Below are 17,791 nucleotides of genomic sequence, written 5' to 3'. Positions count from 1 at the left end.
GGGGGGCAACACCCCAAATGGGAGCCCCAGTCTGCTCATCAAGTTCTCCCCCTCCACCCTGGCCTGGCTGAGGACTTGACCACAGGAGAGGGGGAATTAGGGAGAGGAGAGAAAATCAGACTCTAAGAGGGTCACATCGAATCCCAGAATTCAGCTGCCAAGGAGGAACTTACACACTTAGCTTTGAGCATTCCTGGCTATTCTCTGTGAGTGCTTTTAAAAAATCCTTTTTAAAAATGGATATGATCCGGTATGGGTGAAGGTGCAGAGAGATGGGCACTCCTGTGCCCTAGTTAGAGGCTGTGTAAAGTAATGTAACTCTTAAAGCGGTAATTCAGCCATGAGTATCAAATGTCCTAAAAGGGCATGTTATTCTTTGGCCAGCAATTCCACTCTAAGGATTTATCTTAAGAATTTACTCAGACAAGTGCACTAAGATATATATACAATGATATTCATCACAGGAGTGTTTATAACAGCAAAATACTGGACATGATCTAAATATCCATCAATAAGAGATTGTCTAAATAAAGTGTTACATCCCTACTATGGAATGTCATGAAGACTTCTAAAAAGGATGTTGCAAATCTCCATTTGTTGACAGAGGAAGGATGCCCATGGTATGTTGTTGAGTGAAAAAAAAAATGAGTTGCAGAACAGCATGTATATAGGAGCCTATTTCTGTCGAATTACACACATCTATCTGTAAGTCTACATGTAAGCATGCAGAGAGAGAAACTCGGAAGGCAGATCTCCAAAATGTAGACAGTGGTTCTACCTGGGTAGTGAGATTTGGGGGGTTTTTGCTTTCATCTTTATATTTTTGTACCACAATAAGATATACACACTTTTATTCAGCAGAATTCCTAGAATGGGATTTCTCAGCTTCAGCAACTGGAAAATTCTTCACTGGTCTGAGAAGTTCTTTGCTGTGCAGGATGGTCTTGTGTACTGTAAAATGTTAGCAGCATCCCTGACCTCTACCCGCTAGATGCCAGTAGGACTCCTCCATCCCCTGAGTTATGACTACCAAAATGTCTCTAGCCATCACCAAATGTCCCCGGGGGGTGGGGGGGTGGGGGGGGAGATAGGCAGGATCAACCTGGCTGACAACCACTGTCCTAGAGGAAGGTGAGGGCAGGCTAGATGGCAGAGCTGTTTCTGGGAGAAGGCTCAGAATGGGAAATCAGGAGACACTGCCCAGCAGGCGGTGAGGAGAGAGTTGAGGGATTTCTGAGAAGGGGCCCGAGTGTGATGGCAGAGGGCCAGATGTAGCTCTAGTCTATCATCACTCAAGTCTGCTTTATGGTTCAAAATACTGAGCAAGGGCAGCCCAGGTGGCTCAGCGGTTTGTCGCCCACCTTCAGCCCAGGGCCTGATCCTGGAGACCTGGGATCAAGTCCACGTCGGGCTTCCTGCATGGAGCCTGCTTCTCCCTCTGCCTCTCTCTCTCTCTTTCTCTCTCTCTCTCTGTGTCTCTCATGAATAAATAAATAAAATCTTAAAAAAAAAATATTGAGCAAGACTGGATACACCGTGGAAAATTGTGATGACCTGATAGGCCAAACCAGCATGGCAGGGTTGGTACAGGAACAGGGACGTGGGGACCAGTAGACCCCAGCTGGGAGCTTCCTATTCCCACGGGCTGTGGACGTGAATTCTGGGCCCATGAAGTAGCAGGGCTGCTGACATAGAGACTGAATGGCTCACTTGGGCCTTGAACGACGCTGTGCCACACAGTTCTTAGCTGTCATGTATGAATGGTGTACCCATCTGAAACAGGGCTGTCTGGAGTTTGTCAGGATTGCTGCCCACAAGAGACCTCTGACTAATCAACATTACTAACACTTACTGAGGTTGTAATTGCATGCCAGGCACTGCTCAGGGGCTTTTACATGTTACTTAATCCTCACAGCAACCCTGTGAGGTTGTGGCCATTCCCATGTTATGGATGGGGGAACTGAGGCACAGAGCGATATAGTAGGTCACCCAAGAACTGGATTTCAGGCTCAGGCAGTCTGGCTCCAGAGCCTGCGGGCTTAACTCCCCTGCATTCCGCCTCTGAAGGGATGTGGGTGGGGCCCCCGGGCCCACAGCAAGAGTGACAACATTCTGGACCATTCTGCCAAACTGCCTCTTTCATGAGGACACCTGCCACTAGTCTAAGGCCCTGCACGTGCAAATACAAAGGAAGGAATTTCCATACTCTATTTTTATTTCTCCAACAACCATGTGAGACAAGCACTGTTAATATGATTCTCATTGTACAGATGTGGAAACTGAGGCCTGATTCCTTGTCCCCACCTTTGCGCTAAAGCTGTGGCCCTTTGGTTCATGGATTGCAGTTTCTCTTGCATCTGTTGCTCCACCTGCTGGCATGACCAGGCCCACCCTCCTCTGGCCTCCCTGTCCAGCACCCAGCACTGGGTGGGAGGCAGTGCATGTGCTCATCACTTTTTTGGCAGCCCAGCTTCTGAGCCCCCTTCCTGGGTTCAGAGAAATGGCCACAGTGTGAGTCCTGGGGAGCCCCACCTCTCTACAGAAGCCAAAACACCCAGACATGTGTTTTCCCAAACTCAGTGGTTCTGCCAGCCTGTCACATGACCCCATCTGGGACACAAGTCTGGGTGAGGGACAGAGAGAAGCTAAAGTCCTTCGGATTTCATTTCGCCATGGGGTGGTGGCCCCTTGGATCTTGAGTGCTCGGTGCTGGTGGCACACACTTGAGAGTGCAGTGGCAGCCCCAGCAGCAGCCTCGATCTACTCAGATCATGCCCTCGGGATGGCCTTCCTGTGCTCAGCCTGTCAGCCTCCCCATCAACCCAGTCTGCAGGCTGTTTACCCAGCACTCTTGCAGGAAACCCCTTTTTCATTAAGTAAGCCAAGATTAATTTCTGTCGGTTGCAGCTAAGAATTCTAGTGTGGACCAAGCATAGGCAAAATAAAGAGGGAGGAAGGGAAGTAGTGCATGGCCCCAACCCTGCAGAAATCACTAAGCCACGTAAGACATCGCTAGACAGTCTCCACTCTTGCCACTTGAAGCCTCAGGAAGTGGCTTGCGGATGGTCTGAGTGGAAACACTCACTGGTACAAGTTCTCCGACCAGCTGCAGATGGAGCCAAAGCAGGAGAGGGGTGGATAAGGCCATCTATGGGGAACTGAGCTGAAGCCACTGTTGGAAAACCCAGTTCCTACCAAAACCCCACTCCAAGTTGACCTAATCATAAGTAGCCAGAGATCACTTCATCCTAATGGCTCCTGCAGCTCAGGCCTTATGGGGAGCCCTTCATTGTGCTTGAGAGGAAACCGCCCTGAACACCTCTAATTCCATGACCTGTGGAACCCATGGCCCCAAGTTTGTGATTGGTCAGTCAACTGGGAGTAAGGGTCACAGGATCCTGAATATGGCCAGTCCAGCCCTAAGGATAGTCTGAGAAGGTCCCCAGCACTGGCACATTGTGGGGCCAGGCAGCTCAGGCCAGGAAAGTCTCTCCTTGCTTGTTCTTCCATCACCCCTGTCCCTAGGGACCTTGCCTGCCCTTGGCAAGGAGTGGTCAAGGAAGCTCCAAATTGCAGGTGGTTACTCACACTCACCTCAGCCTCAGAAGTTCCCCTTCTTGCCCTGGTTGTTCATTACCATGAGCAGAGCCTTGACTCATCCAGATATAGAATCTGCCGAAAGGGGGCTCAGAGGTTGAGTGTCTGCCTTTGGCTCAGGGTGTGGGTCCTGGGATCGAGTTCCATATCAGGCTCCTCTCGAGGAGTCTGTTTCTCCCTCTACCTGTGTCTCTGCCTCTCTCTCTGTATCTCTCATGGATAAATAAATAAAATCTTTACAAAAAAAAAAAAAAAGAATCTGCCAAAAGCCTCCTTGTATTTCTGGGGGGAGAACTCCCTCAATGTGGACAGGCTGAATAGGCCCTCCAGGTAGAAGGTTAGTCACACCTTGTTTTGTTTCATAGTGTAGACAGCCAGGTATACCGCCCTACATAAAATTGTTAGTTTTGCCTGTTTCTGAGTACTCTTATAAATGGAATCATACCGCATGCGTTCATTCGAGTCTTACTCCCTCTGCTCAGTATTATGTTTTTAAGAGCCATCCAAATGGTTGTGGGTATTTATAGTTTGTTCACTTGCATTGCATGAATATACCACAATTTACCCATTCTACTCTCAGTGGATATGTGGGTGGTTTCAGATTGGAGTGGTACAAAGGGTGATCCTGCCAACACTTGTGTGTCCTCAACGCCTATTTGATAGACATTTAATAGAACTACATCACTTCTCCTGGTCAGTACTTCACTTTTTCCATATTTTATTTTCTATTATCCTGTATTCTCATGTTTTAGATGTGACCTTTATAAATAGCATTTAAATTTTGCATTTTCCCTCCAGTCTGACAGTTTTAATCTTTGAAGAGAGTTATCTAGTCCATTTGCATTTAACATAATTACTGATCATTTTTTATCTGCCTATGCAGTTTTCCTTTTTTGTGTTGACTTTTTTGGGTTCTTTTTTTTCCTCTCTCTCCTCTGATTTGGAAGCCATATACTTTTTAGTGGTTAACATGTATCCTTGATTTATCAAAGTGTAATTGATTAATTCCTTTATCTTCCTCACAAAGAGATGACTTCAGAGCACACTTTAACCCCATTAATCCTCCTCCTGACTTTTATATCATAGTTTCTGTGTATCTTAATTCTATGCCTATTTTTAAGGCTCTGTGATACATTTTTATCATTGTTTTATACTGTCAGTATTCATTTAGATTTATACTATTTTACTACTTTCTTCATTGTTCTTTCTTTCAGTTCTTTTCTATTTTGTCAGTGCTGAGGTTATGATCATTGTTTTAAAAACAGCTTTAAGGGGATCCCTGGGTGGTGCAGCGGTTTGGTGCCTGCCTTTGGCCCAGGGCGCGATCCTGGAGACCAGGGATCGAATACCACGTCGGGCTCCCGGTGCATGAAGCCTGCTTCTCCCTCTGCCTATGTCTCTGCCTCTCTCTCTCTCTGTGTGTGTGACTATCATAAATAAATAAAAATTTAAAAAAAAAATAAAAATAAAAAATAAAAACAGCTTTAGGGATCCCTGGGTGGCTCAGCGGTTCAGCACCTGCCTTTGGCCCAGGGCATGATCCTGGAGTCCCGGGGTCGAGTCCTGCATTGGGCTCCCACCATGGAGCCTGCTTCTCCCTCTGCCTGTGTTTCTGCCTCTCTCTCTCTCATAAATAAATTTAAAAATTAAAAAAAATAGTAAAAAATAAAAAATTTAAAAAACAGCTTTAGTTGTCATTTATATACTGTATAATTCACCCATTTAAAATGTACAGTTCTATGGACTTTAGTGTGCAACCATCAACACAACCAATTTTAGAATATTTTCATGACCTCAAAAGTAAATCCCAAACACTTAAGCCTATTACCCCATTCCCCCATTATCTCCCCCCCCAACCCTAAGCAACCACTAAATACACTGTCTCTATGGATTCTCCTACCATTGACTGTCATATTAATGGCATCGTAAAATATATGGACTTTTGTGACTAGCTTCTTTCACTTGGGATAATTATTTCAAGGATTATCCACACTGTGGAATGTCTCAGTACTTCATTCTTTTTTGTTGTTATTAGTAAATGTTCTTTTTTTAGAGAAGTTTTAGGTTCACAGCAAAACTGAACAGAATTTATAACTCAGAATTCCCGTATACATCTTGTCCCCATACCTACGCAACCTCTCTGACTACTGACATGGAGAGGAATGCACCAGAATGGAGCATTTGTTACAGTCAATGAAATGACATTGACACAGATTAGTTGACCATATAGCTGTGGGTCCACTTCTGGGTTCTCTATTCTGTTCTTTTGACCTATGTGTGTTTTTGTGCCAGTACCATATTGTCTTAATTACTACAGCTTTGTAATACAGCTTGAAATCTGGAATCGTGATGCCTCCGGTTCATTTTCTTTTTCAGGATTGTTTTGGGGTCTTTTGTGATTCCATGTAAATTTTAGGATTGTTTGTTCTAGCTCTGTGAAAAAATCTTGGTGGCATTTTGATAGGAATTACATTAAATGTTGTAGTTTTTTTGGGTAGTATAGACCTTCTAACAATGCTTGTTCTTCCAATCCATGAGCATGGAATGCTTTTCCATTTCTTTGTGTCCTCTTCAATTTCTTTCATAAGTGTTCTATAGTTTTCAGAGTATAGATCTTTCACTTCTTTAGATTTATTCCTAGGTATCTTACAGTTTTGATGCAATTGCAAATAGAATCAGTTCCTTGATTTCTTTTTCTGCTGCTTTGTTATTGGTGTATGGAAATGCAACAGATTTCTGCACATTGATTTTATATCCTGCGACTTTGCCAAATTCACGTATGAGTTCTAGCAAAATCTTTTGGGTTTTATACATAGAGTATCATCTCATCTGCAAATACTGAAAGTTTGACTTTGATAAAGTGGGAAAAAATAACCAATGGAAAAAAAGTCTCTTCAACAAATAGTGCTGAGAAAACCGGACAACAACATGCAGAAGAATGAACTGGACCACTTTCTTACACCATACACAAATATAAATTCAGAACGGATGAAAGATTCAAATATAAGGCAAGAAACAATTAAAATCCTAGAGGAGAACACAGGGATAAATCTCTTTGACCTCGGCCCATAGCAACTTCTTATTAGACACATCACCACGGGTGAGGGAAACAAAAGCAAAAACGAACTATTAGGACTTTATCAAGATTAAAAGCTTCTGCACAGTGAAGGAAACAATCAACAAAACTAAAAGGCAGCCTATGAGATGGGAGAAGATATTTGCAAATGACATATCTGACAAAGAGTTAGTATACAAAATCTACAAGCACTTATCAAACTCAACACCCAAAAAAACAAATAACCCTGTCAAGAAATTAGCAGGAGACATGAATAGACACTTTTCCAAAGAAGACATCCAGATGGCTAACAGACACATGAAAAGAGGCTCAACATCATTCATCATTAGGGAAATACAAATCAAAACCACAATGAGATACTGCCTCACACCTGTAAGAATGGCTAAAATTAACAACACAAGAAACAGCAAGTGTTGGCAGGGATGCGGAGAAAGGGAAACCCTCTTGCACTAGTTGGTGCATGCAACTGTTCCCAGTTGGTGGGAATGCAAACTGGTGCAGCCACTCAGGAGAAAAGTATGGAGATTCCTCAAGAAGTTAAAAATAGAACTACCTACAATCTATAATTGCACTATGAGGTATTTACCCAAAGGATAAAAAATATAGATTTGAAGGGATATATGTACCACAATGTTTATAGCAGCATTACCAACAATAGCCAAACTATGGAGAGAGCCCAAATGTTCATCAATTGATGAATGGATAAAGAATATGTGATACACACACACACACACACACAAAATGGAATATTACTCAGCCACCCCAAAAAAAATGAAATCTTGCCACTTGCAATGACATGGATGGAACTAGACTATATCATGCTAAGTGAAATAAGTCAGTCAGAGAAATACAAAGACCATATGATCTCACTCATATGGAATTTAAGAAAGAAAACAAATAAACATGGGATGCCTGGATGGCTCAGCAGTTGAGCGCCTGCCTTCAGCCCAGGGCGTGATTCTGGAGACCTGGGATAGAGTCCCACATTGGGCTCCCTGCATGGAGCCTGCTTCTCCCTCTGCCTGTGTCTCTGCCTCTCTCTCTTTCTGTGTCTCTCATGAATAAATAAATAAAATCTTAAAAAAAAAAAAGAAAAAAAAAACATATAGAAAGGGGGGGGAAAGAAGAAAAAGAAGAGAGGGAAACAAGCCATAAGAGACTCTTAACAATAGAGAACAAACTGAGGGTTGATGGAAGGAGGGGGATGGGGGATGGGCTAGATGCGTGATGGGTATTAAGGAGGGCACTTGTTATGATGAGCACTGGATGTTGTATGTAAGTGATGAATTACTGATTTCTATTCCAGAAACTAATATTCTACTATATATTAACTCTGTAAAATTTAAATTTAAAAAAGAGAAATTAGATGCTAAAATAATTTAAAACATTTCTGATACAGTAATTAATAACAAAAAAAAAAAAAGAAATGACACATCGTTATCACCCAAAGTCCACATTAACTTTCACTGTCCTAAAAATACTCTGAGCTTGGGATGCCTGGGTGGCTCAGCAGTTAAGCATTTGCCTTTGGCTCAGGGCGTGATCCTGGAGTCCTGGGATTGAGTCCCACATCAGGCTCCCTGCATGGAGCATGCTTCTCCCTCTGCCTGTGTCTCTGCTTCTCTCTGTGTTTGTCTCTCATTAATAAACAAATAAAATCTTTAAAAAAAAAAAACTCTTCTGAGCTTTGCATATTCATCCTTGTCTCCACTAACCCCTGGCAACTGCTAATCTTTTATAGTCTTACCTTTCCCAGAATGTCATAATGTTGGAATCTTACAGTTGGAATCCTCAGATTGGATCATTTCACTTAGTAATATGCATTTAAGCTTCCGCCATGTCTTTTCATGATATGATAGCCTCATTTCTTTTTAGTCGTAAATAATATCCCATTATCTAGATGTACAATTTATTTATTATTTATTGCTTCCAAATCTTAGCAATTATGAAGAAACTTGCTATGTGCAGGTTTTTGTGTGAACATAAGATTTCAATTCACTTGGGTAAATATCAAGAAGTAAGATTGCTGGATCATACAGCAAGAGTATATTTAGTTTTGTAAGAAACTGTCAAAGTGGCTTCCAAAGTGGCTGTACCATTTTGCCTTCTCACCAGCAATGAATGAGAGTTCCTGTTGTTCCACATTCTTGGCATTTGATGTGGTCAGTATATAGGATTTAGGCCCTTCTAAGTAGTGATATCTTATTGTTTTAATTTGCAAATGTCTAATGACATATAACGTGGGACACCTTTTCATATGCTTACTTACCAAGTGTACATCTTCTTTGGTGAGGTGTCTGTCAAGGTCTTTGGACCGTTTTTTAAGGAGATTGTTTGTTCTTTTACTATTGAGAAATCAGAGTTCTTTGTATATTTAGAGAACAGTCCTTAATCAGATGTATCTTTTGCAAATACTGTCTCCCAGTCTGTGGCTTGTCTTCTCATTCTCTTGATGTTGTCCTTCACAGAGCAGAAGTTTTTAATTTTAGTGAAATACAGCTAATCATTGATTTCTTTTATGAATGGTGTCTTTGGCCTTCTGTCTGAAAAGTCACCACCACATCCAAGGTCACCTAGGTTTTCTCCTGTTCTCATCTAGGAATTTTATAGTTTTATGTATTACATTTAGGTCTCTGATCCATTTTGAGTTAATTTTTGTGAAGGGTGTAAAATTCATTGCTTTGCATGTGAATGTCCAGGTGTTCCATTACCATTTATTGAAAACACTGTCTTTGCTCTATTGTATTGCCTCTGCTCCTTTGTCAGAGTTCAGTTGACTATATTTATGAGGGTCTATCTGGACTGTCTCCTTCGTTCCATTGATCTTTTTGTCTATTCTTTTGCTAATACCACACTATCTTGAATACTGCAGCTTTATAGTAAGTCTTGAAGTCAGCTGGTGTCAGTCCTCCAACTTTGCTCTTTCTACTTCAATATGGAGTTGGCCATTTGGGGTCTTTTACCTCTCCATAAACACTTTAGAATCAGTTTGTCAAAAAAAAATTTGATGGGAGTTGACTGGGATTGCATTTAATCTATAAAATCAAATTGGGAAGAAATTACATCTTGACAATACTGTTACCAGACAACGGATGGGTTCTGAACTCAGGCTCCACTGCTCATTGCTCAAAAGCCAATAGTCAAAAGAGAAACACTGGTGGAAAATGGAACATTGCTCTACTCAGGAAGCCCACAACGTGGGAAGATGGTGGACTAATGTCCCAAAGACCATCTTCCCATTCCAGGCAAAGAGTTTTGTTGTTGTGCTTTGTTTGTTCTTTAAAGATCCATTTATTTATTTTAGAGTGTGTGTGAGCAAGGAAGGGGGGAAGGGTGGAGTGAGAGAGAGAATCTCAAGCAGACTCCCCACTAAGTGCGGAGCCCCATGCAGGGCTCTGTCTCAGGACCCAGAGATCATGACCTGAGCCAAAATCAAGAGATGCTCAATGGACTGAACAACCCAGTTGTCCCAGGAAACTGGTTTTGTTTTTTTTTTTTTGAAAGGGAAGATGTGAGAAATGGTGAATGGACTACATGCAGGAGAAGCTGGTGCTCAGCAATTAATCATTTGTCTTTGCAAGGCTTCCAGATTCCTCCACTCTGCCAGTAATCAAATCTCCCAAGTGTCTCTTCGTAAAGGGTACTGCTGCAGCCCAACAAGCCATGTTTTGGCAAGGCGGTCCAGACTCCTCTCCCTGTGCCAGGAACCAAGACTCCCATGTGGAGGATACCGTGGTCAGTGGTTGCTGTTTCCATCTGTGGTCACATCTTATCTTCCAGAAAGACTGGTCCTTTGTTCTTCAAGACCAGCGGTCTGCAGGATGTAAGGGAAGCAGGTTAGTTCTGCTACAAACTATGGAGTTGAGGTCAGCAAGCAAGGAGTGCATAAGCCTGAAGCATGTTAATCCTTAAGACTGTCTGGAGTGCTGTTACAATACTGAGTCTTCCCATTCATAAACATGGAATATTTCTCCATTTATTTAGTTCTTCGATATCTTGCATCAGTTTTGTAAATTTTTTCATATAGATCTTGCACACATTTTGTAAGACTTATACCTCATTTTTAATAGTGATGTAAATAATATTATGTTTTTAATTTCAAATTCCATTTGTTCATTTCTGACATATAGGAAAGCAATTAACTTTTATATATTAACCTTGTGTCCTACAATCTTGCTATAACTGCAAATTAGTTCCAGGAGATTTTTGTTGATTCTTTAGATTTTTTACATAGAAAATCATGTTATCTGTTGAAAGAGAGAAGGGGTTTTTCCCCCCCTTTCAATCTGGATACTTTGCATTGCCTTTTCTTATCTTATTGCATTAATGAGGACTTCCAGCACAATGTTGAAAAGGAGTGATGAGGCAAACATCCTTGCCTTTTCATTATCTCAGGAGGGAATCTTCTAGTTTCTCACCATTAAGTATAATATTAGCTATATAGTCTTTGTAGATGTTCTTTATCAAGTTGAAGAAGTCCACCTCTATTTCTAATTTACTGAGAGTTTTTATCATGCATAGGTGCTAGATTTTGTCAAATACTTTTTCTGCATCTATTAATATGATCATGTGATTTTTTTTTTTTAGCCTGTTGAGTTGATGGGTTACATTAACTGATTTTTGAATGTTGAATAGCCTTTCATACCTGGGATAAACCTCACTTGGTCATAGTGTATATTTCTTTTTATGCATTGTTGAATTCAACTTGCTAATATTTTGTTAAGGATTTTTGTATTTAAAAAAAGGATTTTTGTATTAATGTTCATGAGACATATTGGTCTGTGGTTTCTTCTAATGTCTGTGTCTGGTTTTGGTATTAGGGTAATACTGACATCATAGAAGGAATTAAGAAGTAGTTTCTCTGCTTCTATCTTTGGCAAAAGACTGTAGAGAATTGGTATAATTTCTTCCCTAAATGTTTAGTAGCATTCACCAATGAGTCCATCTGAGCCTGATGCTTTCTGTTCTACAAGTTCATTATTGATTCTATTTCTTTAATAGAGGTCTATCCAGGTGTCTGTTTTCTTCTTGTGTGAGTTTTGGCAGAATGTGTCTTTCAAGGAATGGATACATTTCATCTAGCTATCACATTCGTGGGCATAGGGTTGTTCATAATATTCTTTTATTATGCTTTTAATGCTCATGGGATCTGTAGTGCTGTGCTTTTTTCACTTCTAATATCCATAATCTTGCCTTTTCCCTTTTTTCTTAGCCTGACTAAAGGCTTATTGCTTCTACTGATTGTTCACCTCAAAAACCCCAGCTTTAAGAGTGGTTGATTATTATCTCCATTGCTTTTCTACTTTCAATTTCATTGATTTCTGCTCTACTTTTTACTTTTTGTTTTCTTCTTCTTACCTAGAATTTATTTTGCTCTTTTCTCCCTTAATTTCCTAAGGTGGAATTAATTATTAATTTTACATCTTTCTCCTTTTCTAATATATGCATTCAATGCTATAAGTTTTCCTCAAAGCATTGCTTTCACTGCATCTCACAAACTTTAAGTTGTATATTCATCTCATTTAGTTCAAAATATTTTTTAAATTTCTCTTGAGATTTATTCTTTGACCCATGTGTTATTTTTTTTCCCCATGTGTTATTTATAAATGTTCTGCTTAATCTCCAAGCACTTGGGGATTTTCCAGCTCTTGTATTTTGATTTCTAGTTTAATTCCACTGTGATATGGAAGCAGATGTTGTATGATCTAAATGCTTTTAAATTTGTTAAGGTGTGTTTTATGGCCTAGAATATGGCCCATCTTAGTTAATGTGAGATAGATAGAGGATAATGTATAATCATCAGTTGTTGGATGAAATAGTCTATAGATGTCTATTATACCCATTTGATGGATGGTGCTGTTGCCTTCAACTATGTCTTTACTGAATTCCTGCCTGCCAGATCTTTCCACTTTTGACAGAAGAATGTTAAAGTATTCAACTATAATAGTGGATTCAGCTATTTCTCCTTGAAATTTTACCAGTTTTTGCCTCATGTAATTTGACCCTCTCTTGTTAGATGCATACATATTAAGTATTGTTATGTCTTCCTGGGAGACAGTGTGTCTACAGGGGGCTGGAGTTGGGTATTTCTCTTCCCCCACATGGAAGCCTAGAGCTGGCTGGATAAAGCCCCAGCAGATTAGGGTCTGGAAAAATGGTTTCTTCTGAAGGCAAGCCTTGTTAAAAACAGAATGATCTGGTGTATTTCAAAATGGTCCCACTTTTCCTCCCCTACTGGAAACATAGGGGTTGTTCTTCAATATTCATCATGAGGATCTAATAGAGCTCCTAAAGGTAAGACTCACAAAAGTGTAAGGAGGGGGTTCCCTGTGACTGGGTCCCTCTGAGGAAACTCCTGGACATGTCCATTCAGTCTCCATTGATTCATCAATTGCAGTTCAGGTTTTCCTACCATGGCAATGGCTCCTGCAGAGGAGAAGTGGGGAAGCAGTGGTTTGCCCTGTGTCCCCACTTCTCTGACATCTAAAAGAGTGGATTTCTCAGTTTGTTCAGCTTTTAATTTATTAGGATGAAGTGACAATTTCTGAGCTCTTACATATGGACCAGAAAACTGAAGCCCCTTCATTCCTTTTACGCCAAAAGGAACTAGGACTATTATGCCAAATAATAGTCCATTATATGGATATACCACAATCTTGTTTATCCATTCATCTGTTGCTGGACATTTGGGTTGCTTCCACTTCTTGCTGTTATGGATGATGCTATTATAAACATTCATATACAAGTTTTCATGTGGACATATGTTTTCATTTCTTGGGCATATATCCTTGAGTAAAATCATTGGGTCATATGATAGGTAATTCTGTGTTTAATCATTTGAGGAACTGCCAGAATGTTTTGCAAAGTGGCTCATCATTTTACATTTCCACCAGCAATATACGAGGGTTCCAATTTCTCTATATCCTTACCAACACTTGTTATTTTTTGAAGATTTTATTTTTATTTTATTTGAGAGAGAGAGATCGCAAGAGACAAAGAGGGAATGAACTGGGGGGTGGGGTGGAGAGGGAGAAGCAGGCTCTCCAATGAGCAGAGAGCCCAATGTGGGGCTTGATCCCAGGACCCTGGGATCATGAACTGAGCCGAAGGCAGATGTTTAGCCAACTGAGCCATTCAGGCACCCCAACCAACACTTATTATCTGATTTTATTCTAGCCATTCTAATAGGTGTAATGTGTTATCTACATGGTTATGCTTTTCATCCCTGATGACTCATGATGTTGAACATCTTTTCATGTGCTTATTGGCTATTTGTATATCTTCCATGCAGAAAAGCCTATTCAGATTTTTTTGCCCATTTTTAAATTAGGTCACTTGTCTTTTTATTATTGTCATATGAGTTTTTAAAAATATATTCTAGGGCAACCCTGGTGGCTTAGCAGTTTAGCGCCGCTTGCAGCCCGGGTGTGATCCTGGAAACCCAGGATCGAGTCCCACATGGGGCTCCCTGCATGGAGCCTGCTTCTCCCTCTGCCTGTGTCTCTGCCTCTGTGTGTGTGTGTGTGTGTCTATGAATAAATAAATAAAATCTTTAAAAATATATACATATTTTTTCTAGATGCAAATTCCTTATAAGATATATGATTTAGAAACATTTCTTTCCCAGTCTATGGGTTGGGTTTTTTGTTTTGTTTTGTTTTGCTTTGCTTTCTTGATGAACAGCATTTATTTCTTAAAATTTTTTATGGATTTATATATTTATTTTACAGAGAAAGAGTACACACACAGGGGAGAGGGAGAGGGAGAGAAACTCTTAAGCACACTCAGCACTGAGCACAAAGCCTGATGTGGGGCTGGATCATACAAACGTAAGATCACAACCTGAGTTGAAACCAAGAGTCAAATGCTTAACCAACTGCACCACTCAGCTGCCCAAGTCTTGATAATAGTTTTTAAATCCAACAGTTTTTAATTTTTCTGAAGTCCAGTTCACTTATTTTTTTCTTTTTTGCTTGTCTTCTTTTATTTCTGACCTCTCATCTAAGATAACTTGTTTCTGAAGAATACCTTAGTTAAAGTCTCCTGGTGATCTTTTGTTAGTCAAAAACTGTATATGTATATTTGACATCCATTCTTAAAAGATACATCTCTAGGTCGAGAATACTATGTTGGGGTTATTTTCTTTCTCTGCATTAAAGACATTTCATTTTCTTCTGGCTTCCACCATTGCCATTGAGAAGTCAGCTGTCCTTCTGTCACTCCTTTGAAGATATTATCCCTTTCCTCTCACTTCGTGGCTTTCTTCTGATTCACTGTGATATACCTAGATTTTTTTTTTTTTGTATCCTACTTGGACTTCTTGAATTCATGAATATTGGAATTGGTATTCTTCTATAGATCTGGAAATTTTTCAGCCATTACTTCTTTATAACCCTCTTTCCTTCTAGAGCTCCACTCTAATTACATATATGTTAGATGTTCTCACTGTATTCTTTTCTCCTTTCTTCATTATTTTGAGTCTTTTTGTCTCTCTTGCTGCATTCTAGATATTCCTCCAATCTGTTTCCCAGGCCATTAATTTTCCATTTAGCTATATCTAATCTGCCAATAAACTGACTTGGAATTCTTAATTTTTTTTCTGTACTCAAAGTTTATTTTGCTCTTTTTTAAGATTTTATTTATTTATTCATGAGAGATACACAGAAAGGCAGAGACACAGGCAGAGGGAGAAGCAGGCTCCTCACAAGAAGCCCACTGTGGGGCTCCATCCCAGGACCTCCATCATACCGGAGCCGAAGGCAGATGCTCAACTGCTGAACCACCCAGGCGTCCCTATTTTGCTCTTTTTAAAATCTCCAATTTTTTTTCATAGTTTCTTGTCCCTTTGTATTTCTTAAACAATAATCTTATATTATTGTATTGTATGTCTGATAATTCTAATAACTGAAGTTTTTGTGTTTTTCTGTAGTTTGTATTTTCTGCTGGTTCTCACTCAAGTGTATTATTTCCTTAAGTCTTTGATTTTTTTTTCCACTGTGTTTTGGATATTTTATTTGAAAATTTATTTGTAAGAATGATTTGTCACCAGAGATGGTAACATTTTCTCCAGAGAGGATTTGTTTGTTTCTGCCAGGGGTCTAGAACCACTGTAATCTAAGTTCAAGGCTTGAGGTTACCTGGGTCACCAAGATGATTGGAACTGAGGAAGTTAGTTTGCTTATGACTCATTATAACTTTCAGTGTAAATTTTGTCCTAGGTCCACCAAAACTCCAGCTGTTTCTTCTGAATTAGTAAATGCCGTTAGGGAAAATGAAGCTTTGGGCACTAGACTTACTTCTCTGGGTTCTCATTTTTTAGTATATTGTGTTCTCAGCTAATTCTTCACTCTCTTATTGGCTCCTTTGTCCTTTTAAGATGTTTTTATATGCCATATACCTTTCCAGTTGTCCTCTGTGGAAGACTTGATCCTAATTAACTGACTTCCTATATGGGGCTGCATGCAAGCTTCACACCAGTTCTATTGGGTGCATAGGAATATTTATATTATATATACATATATGTAATTTGGCCCTCAAAAGAGGTCTATAAGGTATCATGAACTGGCCACTTACCAGCTGTGAGATCTTGGTCAAATCAATCTGTATCCTTGTGGAATGAGGCTAAGAATAGTATCTACCTCCTGAGTTTATTGATATGAAGGACTCAATAAAGGCAGTTGTTGTACACTAGCCTTGTTGTCAGGTAAAGACACTGAGACTCTGGGAGTTAAGTCCATGTGTCCATAACCCATTGATGATAAGCAAACAGTACTGAGCACCTCCCATGTGCCAGTCTCTGTCCTAAAAGCTGAGAATGCAGCCATAAACAAGGCAGATGTGGCCCCTTTCTCAGATAGCCTAAAAAGCCCAGTATCCAGCTCAAAGACTATGACTTTACCCCCAGCCTGGGCAGCTCACCATGAGAATGTGATAGAAGATTGCCCTGGAGGGAGTCCCACCTCTGACTTACAAAGCACAGGCTTACAAAGGCTTTTCCAGATGGAAAAGCTGGTGAGGATGTTTAAAGCAAGGGGAACAACGTATGGAGCATGTCAGGGCACACACCTCTCTCTTTCTTTCTCTGTCTGGGGAAGAATGCATCCTTCACCTGTGTTTTCCATCCAAGTGCTGAAGTAGCATTCTTGTTACAAGGAAGTAGGTCACATTTCCAGTCCCCAAAAAGGAAACTGCTACCTCCATTGTGACTGGGTGTGAAACAACCACCTCCATTGCCTCCCCGACCTGCCTCCTCAGGGTCTGCACTCCCTGGGGTCTGCTATTCCCAGAGCATATTTTCTCTTCCTGTTGGGTGTGTGAGCCACACAGAATTCATTAGCAGTCCTTGACTTGGCCCTAACAGAGGTGGGGGTGCAGTGGGGAGAGCCTGCAGCTTGCGTGAGTACCTCAGCCTGCCCTCTGGCCCAGCTGACTCATAGCAACTGGGAGGTGGCTTTTCCAAAAGAAAGCTCAGTCCAGGAATCTTGCAAGGAGGTGTTATCACAAGCTCCACCTTTGCTAGGATCTACTTGCACACACAGAGCTTTCACCTTTCTTTAGGGGCTGCAGAGACTCTGGGAATGTCTCTGGATGAGAGTAAGCTTACGCCTGGTGTCCAGCCACACTGGGGATCTGTGGTCATAGGCTCTGTGCTGCCTGCATCTGCTTCCTGGAGCTGTGATGTTAATTATGGAGCCAAGGGAGGAGCTGTATCATCAAATTTTATATTCAAACCAAGGATGCCAAGTTCTCCAGGGAAGATTGTGATATGGTAGAAATGGTGTGGATTTGGAGACAGACTGGTACAGTGGGCAGAGCTGTGTGAAAAGGTGCCCCAGAATCTTGTTCTGTGTTGTCTAAGCAATGAGCTATCAGGGGGCAACCTGCTCCCGTAGGCCAAGAGTTCCTTCCTCCTCCCCACCACCCCCAAGGGGAACTGTAATATCCTATTGGCACCCAAAGGCCCCAGAGACAGTCAGCAACCCCAGACAACCCCTGTAAACAGCCGGCATCCCAACCCCACTTGCCCAATTCCAAGTAGCCTCTGATTCCTCACTGACTTGGCTACCCTCTCATGTTTGCCCTTTCAAAGGGAGAGCCAGGGAGGTCCCTCCACTCTAG

The sequence above is a fragment of the Nyctereutes procyonoides genome, unplaced genomic scaffold (assembly GCF_905146905.1).
Source record: "Nyctereutes procyonoides isolate TBG_1078 unplaced genomic scaffold, NYPRO_anot_genome, whole genome shotgun sequence".
Classification (NCBI taxonomy): Eukaryota; Metazoa; Chordata; class Mammalia; order Carnivora; family Canidae; genus Nyctereutes; species Nyctereutes procyonoides.
This window is presented reverse-complemented; position numbering follows the sequence as displayed.